We start from the raw sequence: 18,176 nt of genomic DNA, 5'->3' as shown, positions 1-18,176 counted from the left end.
GGAGAGGGGGTGGGGACAGGGGAAGGGAGGTGGCCAATTAGGGAACACGGGGAGGGCCAGAATGGGACCCGGGCCTGCCTTATGGTGTGGACCAACAATATCTTACACACCCTAGAAGTGACAAGAGACAGGGCTTGTGAAAAACCAAGCTGGGATAGTTTATGAGTTTTCTGTTCTCCATCAAAGCTGATAGATGTGACTGATAGTCAAAGCTGATAGATGTGACTTAAGTGCCCATGCAGTACAATCCTACACATCCTATATATGTCTACTCAGTAAGCTCCATTGAGTTGAATAGAGTTACTCTCAAGTAAGTGTGAATAGGATGAACCATTTTATAAGAAGAAGGAAATCCATCTTGACATCCTGGAATGTACCATGCTTGCTCAGCTCCAGAACATTCCTGTTTCTGTATCCCATCTGCATTACCTTCCACCTTTGTGGAATTGCACAAGCAAAAGACAGTTACAAAATGCCTAAACTTGACTCTTTCCCCTAGGCAGCATCATGGTTTGAAGCCAGGAGTGCAGAACCTCAGGGCCAGGAGCCAAATTCAATCTTCCTGGGATCCCAAAATGGCCACGCACCCTTCCCCTAGATATTCCAAACAACAGAGTGCCCTTTTAAAAAAAACACCAAGGTGTCTTTTAAAAGTTATTATTTGTATTTAAGAATGCACTTCCTACCTAAGCTTAATGCATCAAGTCAAATACTTTCCATTTGATGTTCTTGGTCTGTATGCAGAAAGTGAATTCATGTTCGTTGGAGTCAGAATTCATTTAATATAAAACAGAGAAGTTAATACTGCTTGTCTCTGGAGAGTCCTTGGTGAGTGAATTCTTTGTAGAAGTGTCTTAGATGCCCCTGATAAAAATAAAAGCTGCTGCAAATTGAAAAAGAGTTGTGAATGGCTGTTTTGACTTTGTCTATTTTTTACCGGGTTCTTCTTGCCATTATTATCAATATTTCCCTTCCTGACTTTAAAAACATGTTTTGGAGAGCAATCCTGTAGCCCTTAAACTATGTCTGAGCGGCCATAAGATGCATTGGATCTCACCCTCCGAGGTTGGGGAACTCTGACCCCATATAGGCCTCTCTGGAGTTATGATCAATTTCAGCACCGTACTCTTAGTGCCTTCTTGAGACGTTAGTGAAGGAAGCACAAGAGATAGGACCGTCTTGTAGTGTGACTCTGAAATGCTCTCCTGATTGAATATCTAGCAGGCTCCCTCTTTATGTCTCTTTCATCCAAATTTGAAGATGCTTTGGTGGACTTTTAATGTCTCTCTATAGCCACTTACCTGGGAGTACGGGACGAGACATGCATAAACATGTATAGGCATACATATGCATATGATTTTTATCTGAGTAGACTCGTATAGATTATTCTGTTTTATTGCTGCCAGTTTAAATGTGTGATGTCTTTTAGCTTTGCTCCTTTTAGTTTCTTAGTATTGGTTGTTTTATATGTTCTTTGTTCCTGCCATTAAAAGTTGTTCGCTAGTTGTGTTTTTATTATTAGGTTGTTTATGTTTTGCTTTGTTGCAAACTGCTGTCGATCCATTGCACAGCAGTGAAAAATGATTGACCAAATGAGATCTTGAATGCTGGTGCTCTGAGAAAGGACTTCATCTTCCAGGGTGGGATCCCAGATTTAAGTAATCTCAGGTTCTCCCAGTTTGTTGTTTATTTTGTATGTATAATTCATACCTTTTATAATTTTATCACAAATTATTATTTTATATGTAATATTGTAAATCACTCTTGTAAAGACGCTGACAATAGTTACAGCCTGCTCTGTGTGTGTGTGTGTGTGTGTGTGTGTGTATCACTTTGCACATCTTCTAGAAGCCTAGTTTCTATGCTGGGAGCCTCTTCTAAGCTGCTAGAAGAGGATCAGAGGAGGGATGGAGCACCCTGCCTCTTGTTCGTCAACTCACTCACCTGCGCTGCATACAATTCTATACCCTCACTTGGATGCTGTTCCTGGTCACCTATGGGTACCAAGCAAATGCTTAAAGATAAGGCTGAAATAAAACAAGCACATGGCACTTTAAAGAATGTTATATGCAAAAAAAGATCGCCTCCCTCATGTGGCGCATAATGGTAAGCAGCAGTTACTGCAGCCAAAACTCTCCCCACGGCCTGAGTTCGATCCCAGCGGAAGCTGGTTCTCAGGCAGCCGGCTCAGGTCGACTCAGCCTTCCATCTTTCTGAGGTCGGTAAAATGAGTACCCAGCTAGCTGGGGGAAAGGTAACTGTGACTGGGGAAGGCAATGGCAAACCACCCCGCTACAAAGTCTGCCAAGAAAACGTCAGCGAAACAGGCATCCCTCTAGGAGTCAGCAATGACTCAAGTGCTTGCAGTAGAGGTTCCTTTCCTTTCCTATTCCAAAGAGTGTGCAATAAACATTTCAATATTGGAGAAAGAGACAACAAAGAAAGGGGAGGAATGGGAGAAGCAATAATAATAAAATATGAAGGTAGCAATTATGCCATCTTGCTTAGGTCAATCACAGAACTGTTTATTTGTTTCTTTGCTAGCAATCACATAAGATACACAAGGTAAGTGTCACATAGGGCCCCCAAGGTTGTGACCAAGTAGTAATATTTATGACATACAAGTAGTAACAGAGTTCACTCAGCCACTAGTCAGGTTATTTACCATCTTTGTGTGTCTGGTAACTATCCACAACACAAAACATATCTCCATGATAATCAACTGTGGTTGTGATTTTACTGGCACTGTGGCTTGAAACACTAGTATTTATTGCCGATGTGAAAACATTCTTCCATGAAATTTTAGCAAATGCCAAACGCTAATGAGACAGTGCTAGGTTAGTGTGGTTGTGATGTGCTATTCTACTTTCTCTATCATAACAGATCGTACAATCTACTGATTAGTTTCATTATTATATCTCATAAACCAACTAGTAAATATTTATGATCTACAACAAATATGCAGTAAAACTGAACAGCTCTTTTATAATTCTAAACCTTCGTGTACCTAACAAATAATAGGCTATCATAAAACATAGGAAACCCTCAATTGAAGCCCTGCAGACATAATGTATTCCTTATAACAGCTTAATTTAATTTGGCAGATAGGATTTAATGCAATAAATTCTTCAGATATTACCATAACTGAGTTTAATCTTACTTGGAGACAGCAAAAATGACAGCAGAGAAACACAGATGCAATCTGTAGTTGTCTTCTCTTCTTCCTCTTCCAAAATTCAAGCCACTGTATTTGTTCTGAGAGATGGCATTTCAGTATTCTTATTTCTCTAGATGTCTTTGTAAATTCCTAAACCAAAGACAGGAGTATAGAAGTGCACAAGAGAGACAAGGGCACACAAACTTTACATTCTTACTATTAGTACCTATTTGTTTGGGAATAAAAGTAGATAAAATACTTGTAACTGAAACTTAGAATCAGGTATTCTTAATTCTCATTGAAACTAGTATAGCTCACGTATCAAACTGCACTTAAGTACCATTGATCTGAATGGGCTTCAAATACACCTGTTGCATAAAATATGTTAAGGCATTGTGCTTTAGAAAATGCACTCTACGACTTTAGCTAGACCTCCCGGGATCATCCCGGGGTCATCTCTGTTCATGTAAATGACACACAGGGGATCCCGGGAGCAGGCAGGGACGACCCCGGGATAAACCTTAGGTCTAGCTAAGGCCTACGAGTATAAAATGCCTGCTAAACAGGAAACAAAATACCATATCCAGCTATTTGGTCAGATATATATGCAACACAGGGCTCATCTACACCAAGCAGGATATTCCACTATGAAAGCGGTATATAAAAGGCAGGAGCTACACTACTGCTTTATAGCAGTATTGAAGTGCACTGCAGGAGCTACACTACTGCTTTATAGTGGTACTGAAGTGCACTGACAACTTTGGGGCCCATTGATACATCTACCCCAAGCAAGATATAACACTATGAAAGCAGTATGAAAGCAGTATATGGTCTGTGTCAATGGGCCCCCAACAGTGGTCAGTGCACTTCAATACCACTATAAAGCAATAGTGTGGCTCCTGCCTTTTATATACTGCTTTCATAGTGGAATATCCTCCTTGGTGTAGATGAGCCCCCAGAATGCTGTGTAGATGTGTTTACTTCTTTATAAGCTTGTAGTAGTAAGATCTGCATCTACATGTGCACAGTCATTGCTACTTATGTCAGTTGTATCATTCATATTGCAGGTTGTCCACCCAATGGCTAGTCCATGTATTCAGTCCATGGGTTTTGTTTTGTTTTAATATAACAAAGGGTGCAATCCTTTGCTGGTTTAGGCAGAAAAATGTCCTACAACTCCCAGCATTTCCTAGCCAACCATTACTGCTCCAGCTGCTCTCCTTAGTATGAAAGGCCTCTTGCTTTGCAGCATCAGGTGCAGGGGTTGTCTATTCAATTAATACATATCTGAAGAACGCTTAGACATCTACAATTATGTATGGATCCATTCATTTTCTCTTCTGCTCTTCTCCAAACATAATGCACTCAAGACAGGTTAAAATACAAATAAAACAATATCACTATTTATTTATTTTAAAAATAACAACCGAAGAACGTAAAACGAGCACATTAAAATTACATTTCATTCTGTTCCATAATGTTTTCAGAGCAATTAGATTAGGCGATCTTTACATTGGAGAGCAGTCCACAAAGTGGCACTGTTTGAGAGTTTTGGGGATTCTGGCCACAATCCAAGGAAAGCCAGGATATAGCTAAGTTCCATTAATATCTATGGTATTTAAGATCATTTTGAAGTTCTTAAGATTGCAATCCTTAATCTTATATCCTGTGGGAGTAAAAATCTGAGTAGACATGCATAGGATTGCCCTGTTTATTATTTTAAACTGTTTCTAGATCACATCTGTAAAATTATTCATCGTTGCAGTAAAAATATTTTTGGTTACCAAATGTGAAGTCATGTATTTCCAAAACTATCCTGCAATCCACTGGGTTTGATAATGTACATGGAATCCTATGTGTATAGGGGTTTCCCCGCTTTCTGTTCTGGGAATGGAAATAGTGAGCACAAGCATTGGTAAATGCTCACATAGACATGAAGCTTTCCCTTCTCACTAAAGAGAAGGAGGAGTCCATTCAGCTCTGGAACCTTGCCATAGAGTTTATCTAACATGTATTTCTTTTCATTGCCTTTGAGTCCAAGCATATGGACAACATTAACCCCTGCACAACTTTCCTCTGAGCTCCAATGTGAAATAGACTATATTTAACTCAAGGTCTAGCTTCGGGAAACAACTAGTGTCCTTCAATGGGTCTACACATCCACATATGCATCAAAAGATGCATCCAGACAGTTCAATGGTGTCCAGATGAGCACTGTCATGTGGATGGGAATGTTCACCCACATTAGCATGGTGTATATACATGGAAGCCTGGCCCATGCCAGATCCGGATCATCTGTGACTTGGTTTATTAAGATTGACAATATATAGAATGTCATAGCTTTAACCAAATACATGTTTGGTTCATGCTCTTCCCTCCTTCCAAAAACATGTGGTAGTTTTCTATTCTGGTATCACAGTATAGAGCTTATGTATCTTGCTCTTGTTTAAAGACCCCAATTTATTTTTTGCTAAAAATCTGTCAGGTTTCTCTGCCCTGGAATCCATAAAAAATTGATTTTCTACCACTTCCACAGCCTTCCTTGGTTTTCATGGACCATAAGCCAAGACATATGTTTTATTGAATCGAACTCTTAGACAGTACATCATATTTTGGATAGGCAACAATTCTGCACTGAAGACCCATACTCAATGTGAATTCTCCAGAGGACTCTCTCTGCCCCAGCAATTTGACATATGGTCCCTTTTACTGCTTTGCCTTTCCATGTTTAACAGCTAGAAATAGGAGGGATGTGTTAAAGTAGAAGGAAAATGAAAAGGAAACACGGGAGGGGGAAAAAGTCTGGTTTTCTGTATTTGGAATGTGGGTGAATTATCCTTTCTATTTTCTGTCAGTTTCATGTGCAGTCAACATACTAGATGGTCATGTTTGTATTTGAGAACTGTTTCTTGGAAGAGCTAAAGTTAGCAGCTGATGATGATGATGATACTAATAGAGTGGAAAACTGTGAACACAGCATATTAATCAAGAAGTGTGTCTTAATAGAAACCTAAAGGCATTGTTTCTCACATTCTCTGGGATGACTACAATACATCATATACATTCTAATGACATTTATGTAATTTCCAATTCTGGCTGCATTACTTAATCGGAGTTGACATTATTGCAATGTAGATCTATAGTGAAATGGGATAAATGAAGAGTTACAGAATAAGGACCATTTCCTTATTTTCTTATAAAGAGGCTTTCAGTATGAGTCTTAGCAATAACAGAAGGATTACTCTCTGTTGTTGCTACCTGTGCTCCCAAAAAGGATCTGCTCCTGGCCTGAAATAGTCAGAAAGCAGCACTTTGCGTTAACATAGAATGTGCTATTTAGGTACCAGATTATTATGTACCAGCCTCTTTTAAAAATAAAATAAAATGTGTAAACTTTCTATCCTGCCACCATCACTGCAATGCACTAGCCATACCTACAATTAAGTGTTTTTCTTCTTTCCCCTCTCATTTCTAATTCTTAGTAATAATTTTCACATCTATATAGTGACTCACAGCTGTTACCTCGCCCCACAACAATTCTATCAAACCAGCTAGTATCAGCCCCAGACAGTTTTCACAGGAGTTGTCTTAGACAGAGATGTACAATTTCCAGAGATTTTAAAACAATGGGGAGAAATACATATTGTATTGTTACATTTATATCCTACCTAGGTAGGATATAAATGTAACAATACCCCAACATTTTCCTCTTGCTTGACATTCTTCTTTTCTTCTTCCTCTCTTCAGTCTCTCAGAGTTTCAGAGCTACTGTGGGGCTATCTTCACGGCACTGAGTTGGTGCCTCATTCCCCCAAGGAGCAAGCGTGGGGTTTGTAGTGGTAATCCACCCCTCCCCCATGCATCCCTGAGACTAGGCCCCCGTCTTTATGGTGGCGCTTTGGCACTGTGAGGCACCTTGCTCTTGCACTTGCGTTCCTTCCCGGCATCTACATGGGAAGGAACACAAGTGCGAACTTTCCTGCTATTTAAAAGTAAAAAAAAAAAAAGGGGGGGAGGAGGAGAGGAACAGGACCGTTCCTCCCCCTTTAATTTATTATTATTATTATTATTATTATTATTATTATTATTATTATTATTCTGTATCTCCGCAGCTGCGCAGATATAGATAATAAAAATAAAAAAGAAATGGGGGTGGGGAACGCACATCTTAGGCTCTTTATCCTGAACCAATGCTGCACAGATTTGGAGTCATCCCAGGGCAAAGAAGATGTCAAGACAGACCCTGCGTCTTTCCCGGCACCTTTCTCTCCTTTGTTGCAATTTCGAAGCAGAAGGAGTTATTCATTGCTTTTAACCTGGTGAGCTTTCTCCCCCTCCCTTTCCCCCCTTTCCTCTTTCACAACAAGAATTATCCAACACCCCCCTCCAAACCTACAGGAAAGCCAACTCTGCCTCCTCTGCTGTGATAGCCCAATATTTATGCCTCAACTTCATGGCCATGTACTAGGGAGTGAAGACCATCAAAATCAATGGGACTTACTTCTGAGTAGATCCATGGCTGCATTGTCAGTTTCCTAGTAGTTTTTTTTTTAAAGGAGGGGAATGGAAGAGTAATTGGAAAGGCCTGAACAGACATTCTAAACTTTATTTCCTTGGAAGGGGGAATGGAGGAGAAGGGGGAGAAATATTAATTTAATGCTTTGATTTGTCACACCAAACCCTCCTCACAGACATAAGAGCAGTTGTGCACAGCTGTACAACTATGCAGGTGTGGTTATTTACTGAATATTAAAGGAACATGCTGCATTTATTCACAGCGGTGTGCTTTGTAGGCATGCATTCAAAAGTAGGGTGACCATATGAAAAGGAGGACAGGGCTCCTGTATCTATAACAGTTGCATAGAAAAGGGAATTTCAGCAGGTGTCATTTGTATATATGGAAAACCTGGTGACATTCCTTCTTCATCACAACAGTTAAAGCTGTAGGAGCTCCACTAGAGTGACCAGATTTAAAAGAGGGCAGGGCACCTGCAGCTTTAACTGGTGTGATGAAGAGGGAATTTCAGCAGGTGCTACATGTATACAAAATGACACCTGCTGAAATTCCCTTTTCTATGCAACTGCTAAAGATACAGGAGCCCTGTCCTCCTTTTCATATGGTCACCCTATTCAAAAGTAGCATCCAAAAAAAGAAAATAATGGATTCCCATCCAGCCTGGTTGATGAGTGTTAGCAAATACAGGACAGATCCTATTTCCTGCCATAGAGCCACTCCCCCACATGCCCCCAAAATGAAATATAAAGGGGGGAAAGAAACGTCACCAGACTGGTTGGACCCTCACACCAATACCAGTTGGAACAGCATGCTACCTAGGCACACTGAAATTGTTCACTGCCTTGAGCCCCTTGGAGGAAAGTCTGGACATAAATGTAATAAATTATAGTAAATAAAATAAATAATGGTTTCTTTGTCTATTTGTGAATCAAAATGACTATGACAAGAAATATAGAAACAGCTTTGCATACCTGTCTAGTTCACAAGAACCTGTAAAGAGGGGGGTACTTATTTTATCACAAATTTGGAGTGATCAATTGTATATGGAAGGTAACTGAATACAGCTGGGAGAGAAGGGATTTTGGAGATTGAATAAGGTAGGCCGGAGTCAATATCACCTTACAGGAAGTGAAAGGGACAAGAAAATAAAAAAGGAAAATACTTAGGGTGACCATATGAAAAGGAGGACAGGGCTGCTGTATCATTAACAGTTGTATAGAAAAGGGAATTGCAGCAGGTGTAATTTGTATCCATGCAGCACCTGGTGAAATTCCCTCCATCACAACAGTTAAAGCTGAAGGAGCCCTGCCCTCTTTTGTATCTGGTCACACTTCCCTTTTGTATCTGATCACTCTACAAAAGAGGGCAGGGCTCCTGCAGCTTTAGCTGTTGTGTTGAAGAGGGAATTTCACCAGGTGCTGCATGCATACCAATGACACCTGCTGAAATTCCCTTTTTGGTACAAACTGTTAAAGATACAGGAGCCCTGTCTTCCTTTCCATATGGTCACCCTAAAATACTACCCCTTGGTACAACAATACAACACTTGGCTATAGTTTGCATTTGCATTAGCAAAGAAAGTTGTTTGGGGTGCCCACAGCACAGTTTATGAGCCAGGCGCCTTTGCTGCAGCAATGGAAATACTTATGTAACACATTTACTCCCCCACATGTACCGAATACATCCCACAATTGCATTCCAGCTGACACACTAAAAAAAAAATACATATATCTGTGGGCAATCTCAGCAATAAAATCTTACTAATTCATACTAAAAAAAATACATGGGTTTTTTTTAATGGCAAACAATAATTGGGAAAAGGAAAATCTATGGTGAGAACAAATATAGCTTGCCCACTCCACTCTCTAAAGAATAAAGAGCGCACCGGCAGCAGCAGCAGCTCTTGTAGAGCATTGCATGGGGCCTACATGATTGGTGGTCATGCCTTCAGTACGCAGTCTTTCTTAGGGCTGAATCAAATGTGTCTAAAGGCTCAATCCTATGCATCTTTAGACAGAAAAAACTCCTACAACTCCCAGCATCCCCAAGCCAGCAGACATGTGTAGTATGGCGCCCTAGATTCTGCTGGTTTAGTCTTCGTTCGGTGACTGCTGCATGTCAGGGCCTCCTGTGAAGAGTCACTTGTTTGAAAAGCTTCCCAGTATTTTATTATCAGACTGACTATAATGGGGGTGGCTTTTCTTTTGATTCATTTCTGGTGTGATAATGATGTGTACATACTGGATATTTTGATTCATTTTATAATACTCTGTAATGAAACGTGAAAATAAGGTGGGGATGCTTCCCCAGATGAAAGTGGTATTGTGTGCCTTAGTTTTGGTAAGATGCATGGTAGTAGATATGGAACTCGTCTATCTCCTATTCACTTTATGCTCATGGTTAATGCCAATCCAATGCTTGTTAACTCCAATGATCTTGTTAGCAGAGATGGAGGGTGGAGAACTGGATGATTGACTAAAATAGAAGCTTTGAAAGCGGCAGCCATGGCTTATTGTGTGGTCCAAACCCAGTGAGGATGGGTTGTTGATGTGATTAATAAACCATCCACAACCCATGGGCTGTTTTAGGTTTGTGGGTGTTTTGTTAACCACCACAACAACCCACATTTGGACATCACAATATACCATGGCAACTGGCCACCATGGCTTGAATATTCAAAATGGCCTCTGCCACACACCACAACCCACCATGGCTTAATAAGCCTTGAAGGGCTGTGGCAATCAGTCATGAGTCAGACCACCAATTCATCTAGACCAGCTTTCCCTGACCTGGTGCCGTCCAGCTATGCTGGACTACAACTCCCATTTTAATCTTTCAGAAGGGTCACTGCAGACTGGGGATGATGGAAGGTCTGGGGATGTCTGGTCTAGACCCCTATTGCCTCTTCTGACTGAGCAGTTCCACATTCCAGAGACAGAGATGGGAATGTGTGTCCCTCCAGATGTTGTTGGACTGCATCTCCCATCCTCCCTCACTATTGATTATGCTGGCTAGGGCTGATGGAAATTGTAGTCCAGCACCATCTAAAGCAGTGGTTCTCAACCTTCCTAATGCCGTGACCTTTTAATACAGTTCCTCATGTTGTGGTAACCCCCAACCATAAAATTATTTTCGTTCTTCTCTACACGATCCATTGACATGGGATGGTTTGCTAATGAAAATAATACATAACAATAGCTTTAATAATACAAAAGATGATACATGACATAGTTCAGTCAATACAGTTTCCTGAGACCATCGGAAATATGTGTTTTCCGATGGTCTTAGGCGACCCCTGTGAAAGGGGTCCCGACCCACAGGTTGAGAACCGCTGATCTAAAGGGACACACATCCCCCACCCCCAAAGTTGTAACTCAGCACCAGTTGCTAGGAGCAACTTTGGGAGAGGGCTATTACCTTCATGTCTTGATTGTGGGCTTCGTAGAGGCTTTGGGCTGGCCACTGCTAGAAACAAAATGCTAGAGTGAATGGTCTAACCCAGCAAGGCAATTCTCTTGTTCTCCCATTGGTGTCATCTGAACAAGGTACCAGTTCATTTTCTCCTTCGTTAAACCAAAATATCTAAAATCTGCTCAGCACTATTTACTCTTCAATAAGAATTCTGAGCAGCAGAAACATAACACAACAAGGCCTCTATTGCTAGTTGGAAGGTGACAATCACTTCTTGGGTGGGTGAATTCATCAATTCTCCAGTTAACATTCATAAGTCCTTGAGAGCCAGTAACCCCTTTGCTTTGCTCCCACACAGCCAAATTTAACACGAATAATATATTCAGTATTTGTATTTTGCCAACAGGAGAAACGTAAGCGATAAGATCAACCCAAGCATTGAAAGCACAGAGACTACAGAGCTTCTGTTTTGGAAGCTGTACAGTTTTTTTTACAAAAAGGTTCTTTCGAAACAAAACAGTAGAAGTTTCACCTAGACTTCTATCTGGTAAATAATTAAACACAACAACATGGAAACACTCCTTAAGCAATTAATACTGCATTTGTAATGAGAATATTTTTTCCCCTTCAAGGTGCAATGATTGAAATCAAACTGGAAGTGGTAATCATAAACCAAAGATTAGCAATAAGGCTTTAAAAAAAAAAAAGCTGGTCACCTAGCAACTTTGCCACTACCTGCTGCCCTTGCAAATAAGCTGAAGATAACGGATATGTGGGGTAATTATAGAAATTAAACTTTTACTGACACAAATTAAAACTACAACAGATAAAATAAAATAGGTTTAAATTGAACCAAGTTCTCTAGGAAATTACCGCCTTTCAAGCTTCCAGCTGTTGAATTTGCAGTTTTTATTCTTTTTCCTCCTCCTTTAAATTCTCATTGTGCTTTTGATGAAAGCCAGGTATGTGGTGGTAGTGGGGGGAGAGAAAATAATCAGTTACTCTATATTGCTTTTTACAATTGCTTGTGGAGGAAATGTATTTGCTAATCCCCTCAGAAAGGCTTAAATGACCATTATCCAGCAACCTAGATAAGAATAATAATATTAAGAAATAGTAGCAAGGAATTATTTTTCTCAGGTTCTTTATTTAAATGTGCATCTTGCCCATTTCTAAAGGCTTTGGGCAGGTGAGGTGTTTCAAAATAGATAGAAAACATCTTTAAAAATAAAAATTACATTTTTACATCTACGAAAATATGCTTTCTATTGGTTTCATCGCGACTAGAAAATTTATTTTAAAATATACCACTTTTAAAAATAAAAATAAACTCAAAGCAGCTTACAGCATAAAAAAGTCTATAAAACACATCAAATGTAAAAAAAGAAGTTAAAACAAAAAATAAACATTCCAACCCATTTTGAGAATGTTTCCCCAATGCTTCTGAAAAATGTTCTGGCTTGGCCTTTACTAAGGGCTCAGCTATACCAAGAAGGATATTCCACTGTGTAAGCAGTATATAAATGACATGAGCCACACTTCTGCTTTATAGCGGTATTGAAATGTACTGCAGGAGCCACACTACTGCTTGATAGTGGTACTGAAGTGCACTGACAACTGTTGGGGCCCAGGACACAACTACACCAAGCAGGATATATCACTATGAAAGCGGTATATGGGATGTGTGATGGGCCCCAACAGTTGTCAGTGCACTTCAATACCGCTATAAAGCAGTAGTGTGGCTCCTGCCTTTTCTATACCACTTTGATAGTGGAATATCCTGCTCGGTGTAGATGAGCCCTAAATCTCCAAGGGAAGAGTGTTTCGTCTAGATTTCTCACGAAGTATGCTGGATCGTAACCTTCTGCATGGGAAAATATGATGGGGTACAGGCAGGCCCTGCCAGCAGAAAATGGTGGAGCTGTGCCATAACCTATTGCTGCGGCACCAAATCATAACCTATGCCATAACCTATTGCTTCTTTTATTTTGACCAATTTTTTTTATTGTTTCGCAAACATGCATAACATAAAGGCATTACATAACGACATTACATCTAAAGAGAAAGAGGAAAAAAGAAAGAAAGAAAAAAGGGGCGAGGAAAGAAAAAAATGCACACAGAAAGGTTAAGTTATATTTTCGGCTCTCAACATATCACAAATGTGAATTGTATTTTCTCCTTGTTTGATACATTTAAAACAATAATCAAATTCTTTTCTTTCTTCTAAGTTAACTATGGCCTTAGCTAGACCTACCTTTTGTTCTGGGGGAGAGGAGGGGAGACCTCAGGTTGTGATTAATGCGAGATCTCGCTCTCGTATACACATAAGGCGTGACAACCTCAGGAAGAGAGGCGTCGCGCCCGCCATTTAAAGAAATTTCTTAAAGGGGATGGAGCGCACAAATGCTCGTGTGCAAAGGTAAGGTCTTTTTAATTTCACCTACCTTCCCCGTTCCCCCCACCCTACCCCCGATGGGCACAACACTCCTGAGGAGTGTTGCACCCTGTGCGCGGCTCCCGGCGAGTAAACCCATAAAAATGGGCCACATGCTCCATGGCTGAGCCCGAGACTGTGGAAAAAGCGGGGCCAAAGGGTAGGGCTGTATCGTGGGGCAAGGGAGGGATGATTCCTCCCTGATCCTGGGATCCCCTCTGCATCATGTGGATGCACAGGGATGATCCCGGGTATCACCCTGGGATATAGCCTGGTCTAGCTAAGTCCTATATCTCATACACTGAACCCACAGACAAATACATCATTTTTCTGTTTCCTGCAAAAATTCTGTTAGAGGTTTCCATTCAGATATGAATGTAGCTGTTGATTCATCTCTCATCACTGTAAGTTTTGCCGTCTCTGCCAACTCCAATATCTTCAATAGGTATTCTTCAATTGTTGGTGTTGCTTCATTTTTCCACTTCTGTTTGTACAGTAGTCTCACTGCCATTGTCATATATAAAAACAAAGTTCCCCCCTTCTCTTTCAGTTGGTTGTCCATTAGTCCCAATAGAAAGGCTTCTGGTTTCACTTCTGCTGGAGTGTAACCTCCCTGGGAAAATATGATGGGTTACAGGCAGGCCCTGTCAGCAGAATATGGTGGATAATGAGCGGAGCTGTGCCATAACCTATTGCTGGTGCACCAAATCATAACCTATGCCATAACCTATCGATGATGCACCAAAGAGACAGCCAGGATAGAATCTGGTGCATCAGCAATAGAATCAGATAAAATGTGACTGGTCAAAGATGCATTCATGGTTATGAGAAGCAACTGAGTCCACCTCACTACAAACCTGTGCTGGTTAGACACAATGGTATGCAATGATGTTATTAAAAGTGCTCCTTGGTCAATCATAAACGAGATGTTCTCAAAGGTGTATAAAAACCAAGCTATTTATGAATACAAATATGAAGATCAACTCATACATAGAGCAAATTAGTGCACTTAAACATGTTATTAAAAAAGCAGATCGATATACTCTTGAACTGCATCATCAGAAATATTGGGTGTTCATGGGTTAGATATACTATGCTAAACAGTTTCTAGACAACAGCTTCTAGTCATGTCCTTTAATCATGAGAACTGAATGTTCAAGTAAATAATAATAATAATAATAATAATAATAATAATAATAATAGCATATTTCTATGTCATGTTTCCTAAGTAATCAAAGCATTTATTTTAACTGCTGTAGCCTGGATTTGATCTTTAGTTGCAGGGAACCAGCACCACCTTCTGTGAATATTTGTGATTTACTTTACATAGTAAAACTGGAACAGGCAAACCAATCACCTCTGGAACCTCTTTCTTGTATTTTGTTTCCACTGTTCAAGTATATGTATATTTTCCCAGCTTACCGCTGGATTTTGTATTCACTTTGTTATGAAACAAGACTTTTCAAGTACAGGCATAGCCAGGGCTGCAAAATTCAAGGCAGACAGAAATAACAGATGACTAAACGATGAGGCCTGTTCAAAGACTGCATGTGCTACTGCTTATAGGACATGGCTGCAGCATTTTTATTTTTATTTTTACTTCCCACTCCATTCATTTTCCAGTTACTAGTCTCATCATAGTTCCAGTTTGGCTTGGCTTAGAGCACTGATAATCATGGTGGAAATTAGGCATGTGCTCCGCTCCGATTAGGAGCGGAGAAGCAGTAGCGGATTGGCCTGCTCCGCCTTACCCAGAGGCGGAGTAGAAGCGGACCGCGGATCCCTAGAAGCAAGGCGAAGAGAAGCGACCATTTTTCGGAGTTCCTAGTTCAGGCAGAGCGCTCCGATCGCCATCTTGAAAACATTTCGCCCATAGGATTGCATTGCGGGAAATAATCGCGGATAACTGGGTTGTTTTTGAAGCTATCGTTCCGGAAATTCTTGTGCTCAGAGAGTCGTGGATGGGGGTCATTTTGAGACTACTCTCACCTCTCTGCGTCATGCGGGTCACGTGCTAGAATTTTTTACAAATCGGGTAAACAAACGGACAGCGCGGGTCAAACGGCAGTTTTCGCCCATAGGATTGCATTGAGGAAAACAATCGGGGATAACTGTGTTGATTTTTAAGCTATCGTTCTGAAAATTCTTGTGCACAGAGAGTCGTGGATGGGGGTCATTTTGAGACTACTCTCACCTCTCTGCATGGTGCGGGTCGCGCGCTAGAATTTTTGGAAAAATCAGCGGGAAAAATACCTTTTTCAAAGGGCTGAGGGGCAGAGTCAGCTCCCGGTCATAATCACATGATCCCAAAGTTAGAGGACGGCATAGGCAAAACGGGTAACTTGGGATTCTGGGAAACTTCTCTTTCTTAATCTGAACGGACTTTTCCCAGTGTTTTTTTAACACAGTAGCCCCACCAAATGCACAAACACAACCTGAAATCATATACTATGCCAATAATAAGAGATAGAAACACAGCACTGCTACCCACCCTAACTTTGGGGAACAACTGAAAAGATGTGGTGCAAGGGGATGAGCTCCCCTAGGGCATCTCATTGTGGACGTGCCCCCACTCTCTCCTGTACTTGGAAGGCCATCAGAGCCTTCCAAAGAGAGTAACCCGGTGGAGCAATGCCTATCATGAGTTGAAGTGAGCGGTCGACTTTTCTTAGTCGTGGAGCGATGCCTATCATGAGTTGAAGTGACAGTTCTACTTCTTAGCGGTGGAGCAATGGCTTTCATGAGTTGAACTGACAGCCTTGCTTCTTAAAAGACTGGTTGACCACCAGTCAAATTGGCAGCTGCTGCTTCCCCCTCCCCTGGGCACGTCCCCCTATTGCTGGTAAAAGACAGATATAGCCTTTTAAAAAAAGTTCTTCTTGCTGTTTATTCAGCAACACTGCTACTTTTAATTCCACCCCTCCTTTGTTTATTTATTTATTTATTCCATTTTATATGCATTACTGGCTTATCCTTGGCTCACTTCCTTATGCCCCCAGAAATGTCTGCTGCCTGCCTGCCTGCCTTCCCTCTCTCCTCCCCTGCCCGCCTTGCAGGGATGTTGTGTGTGTCTGGCTTTGACTCAGGGGAGACGTCCTTCCTGCGCTCACTTGGAGTTTTGGAAGTTCCAAATCCATTTTTCAAGTGTGGAAGAAGATTCATATAGGTTTATCTCTACTCCCCAATTCATGGCATGTTGGGATTTCCTTTGAAATGGCCCCATTTCACTTGGAGTTTTGGAAGTTCCAAATTTTGCAGGTTTAAGCCCCGCCAAAAAACAGGGGATGATGGGACTGCCTTGAGTCTCGGCGTGCGTATGTATCCCTGGATAAGCTTTCATGGTGGTGAGTTTGAGGGTTTTTTTTAACGTGCAAAATTGACGGAGCTATGGAAAGGGGTGTTGGATTTTCATAAATTCCCCAAAAATCAGGGGATGATGGGACTGCCTTGAGTCTTGGCATGCGTATGTATCCCTGGATAAGCTTTCATGGTGGCGAGTTTGAGGTTTCTAACGTGCAAATTGACGGAGCTATGGAAAGGGGTGTGAATGGGGTGCCCAATTTTCAAAAATTCCCCAAAAATCAGGGGATGATGGGATTGCCTTGAAACTTGGCGTCCATGTGGACACGTGGATAAGCTTTCATGGTGGTGAGTTTGAGGTTTCTAACATGCAAATTGACGGAGTTATGGAAAGGGGTGTGAATGGGGTGCCCGATTTTCAAAAATTCCCCAAAAATCAGGGGATGATGGGATTCCCTTGAAACTTGGCGTGCACGTGTATACCCCTATGAGGTGTCATGGTGCCAAACGTGAGGTTTCTAACTTGAACAGAAAAAAAGTTGTATAATTTTTTAGCTTTCAATGCAACCCTATGGGGGGGGAAAACGGAGCTCCGATCCGGATCCGGAGCTCCGAGCGGAGCGGAGCGGAAGTGGGCAGAGCAGGGACGGGGCGAAGCGGCCCGCTCTGAAAATCACGGATCTGGAAGTGAAGCGGAGCGGGGGGTCCGTACACACCCCTAGTGGAAATCATGGTGTCAGTGAACTTCATAATAGAGTCCCTCTGATCCAATTCTAAATCTGTGTTCAGGTCCCCACCCCAGACTTCAGGTCACAGAGGCTATCCATCCATCTATCCATCCAGCCCCACCACAACGTTTTGCCCCCTTCGACCAAACTCAACAGGCAGTGATCACGGCAGCTGAAGCAAGTCAACATGGCTTGTTGCAGCTGCCACCATATGTGCCGGGCATGATTGCTCTTAATAGCTGGCCTTCTGAATGACTAGGATATCTTCCCCTCCCACCCACACCTCCTGGCTAGGGATGTTGTAATCTAGGGTCAGATCTACAGCAAGCAGGATATAACGTGTTGAAAACGGTATATGGAATGTGTCCTGGGCCCCAACCATTGTCAATACCGTTATAAACCATTATAAGGCAGTAGTGTAAGTGTCTGTGAAGGAAACTAAGGCCAGGCTGCAGTTTGAGTTAGAGAAAGAGTTGGAGAAAGCCAGGGAGCTGAATTTGGGTTCTGTAAGCATCTCACTGTCTCCCTGGAAATCTGAAGCAGGAATAGTGGATTTTGGATATCTGTTGGGGTGTAAGTTGTACCTCCATCTATGCTCAACCTGTGTTGCAATACACCAGTAAGCCTGCA

General features: G+C 41.5%; 1 protein-coding gene across 1 annotated transcript in view; it reads left to right on the top strand.

The window, feature by feature from the left end:
• NALF1 (NALCN channel auxiliary factor 1) overlaps positions 1-18,176 on the top strand; it is a 440,503-nt gene that overhangs the window by 410,274 nt on the left and 12,053 nt on the right. The window lies entirely within an intron of this gene.

The sequence above is a fragment of the Elgaria multicarinata genome, chromosome 5 (assembly GCF_023053635.1).
Source record: "Elgaria multicarinata webbii isolate HBS135686 ecotype San Diego chromosome 5, rElgMul1.1.pri, whole genome shotgun sequence".
NCBI lineage: Eukaryota > Metazoa > Chordata > Lepidosauria > Squamata > Anguidae > Elgaria > Elgaria multicarinata.
This window is presented reverse-complemented; position numbering and strand designations above follow the sequence as displayed.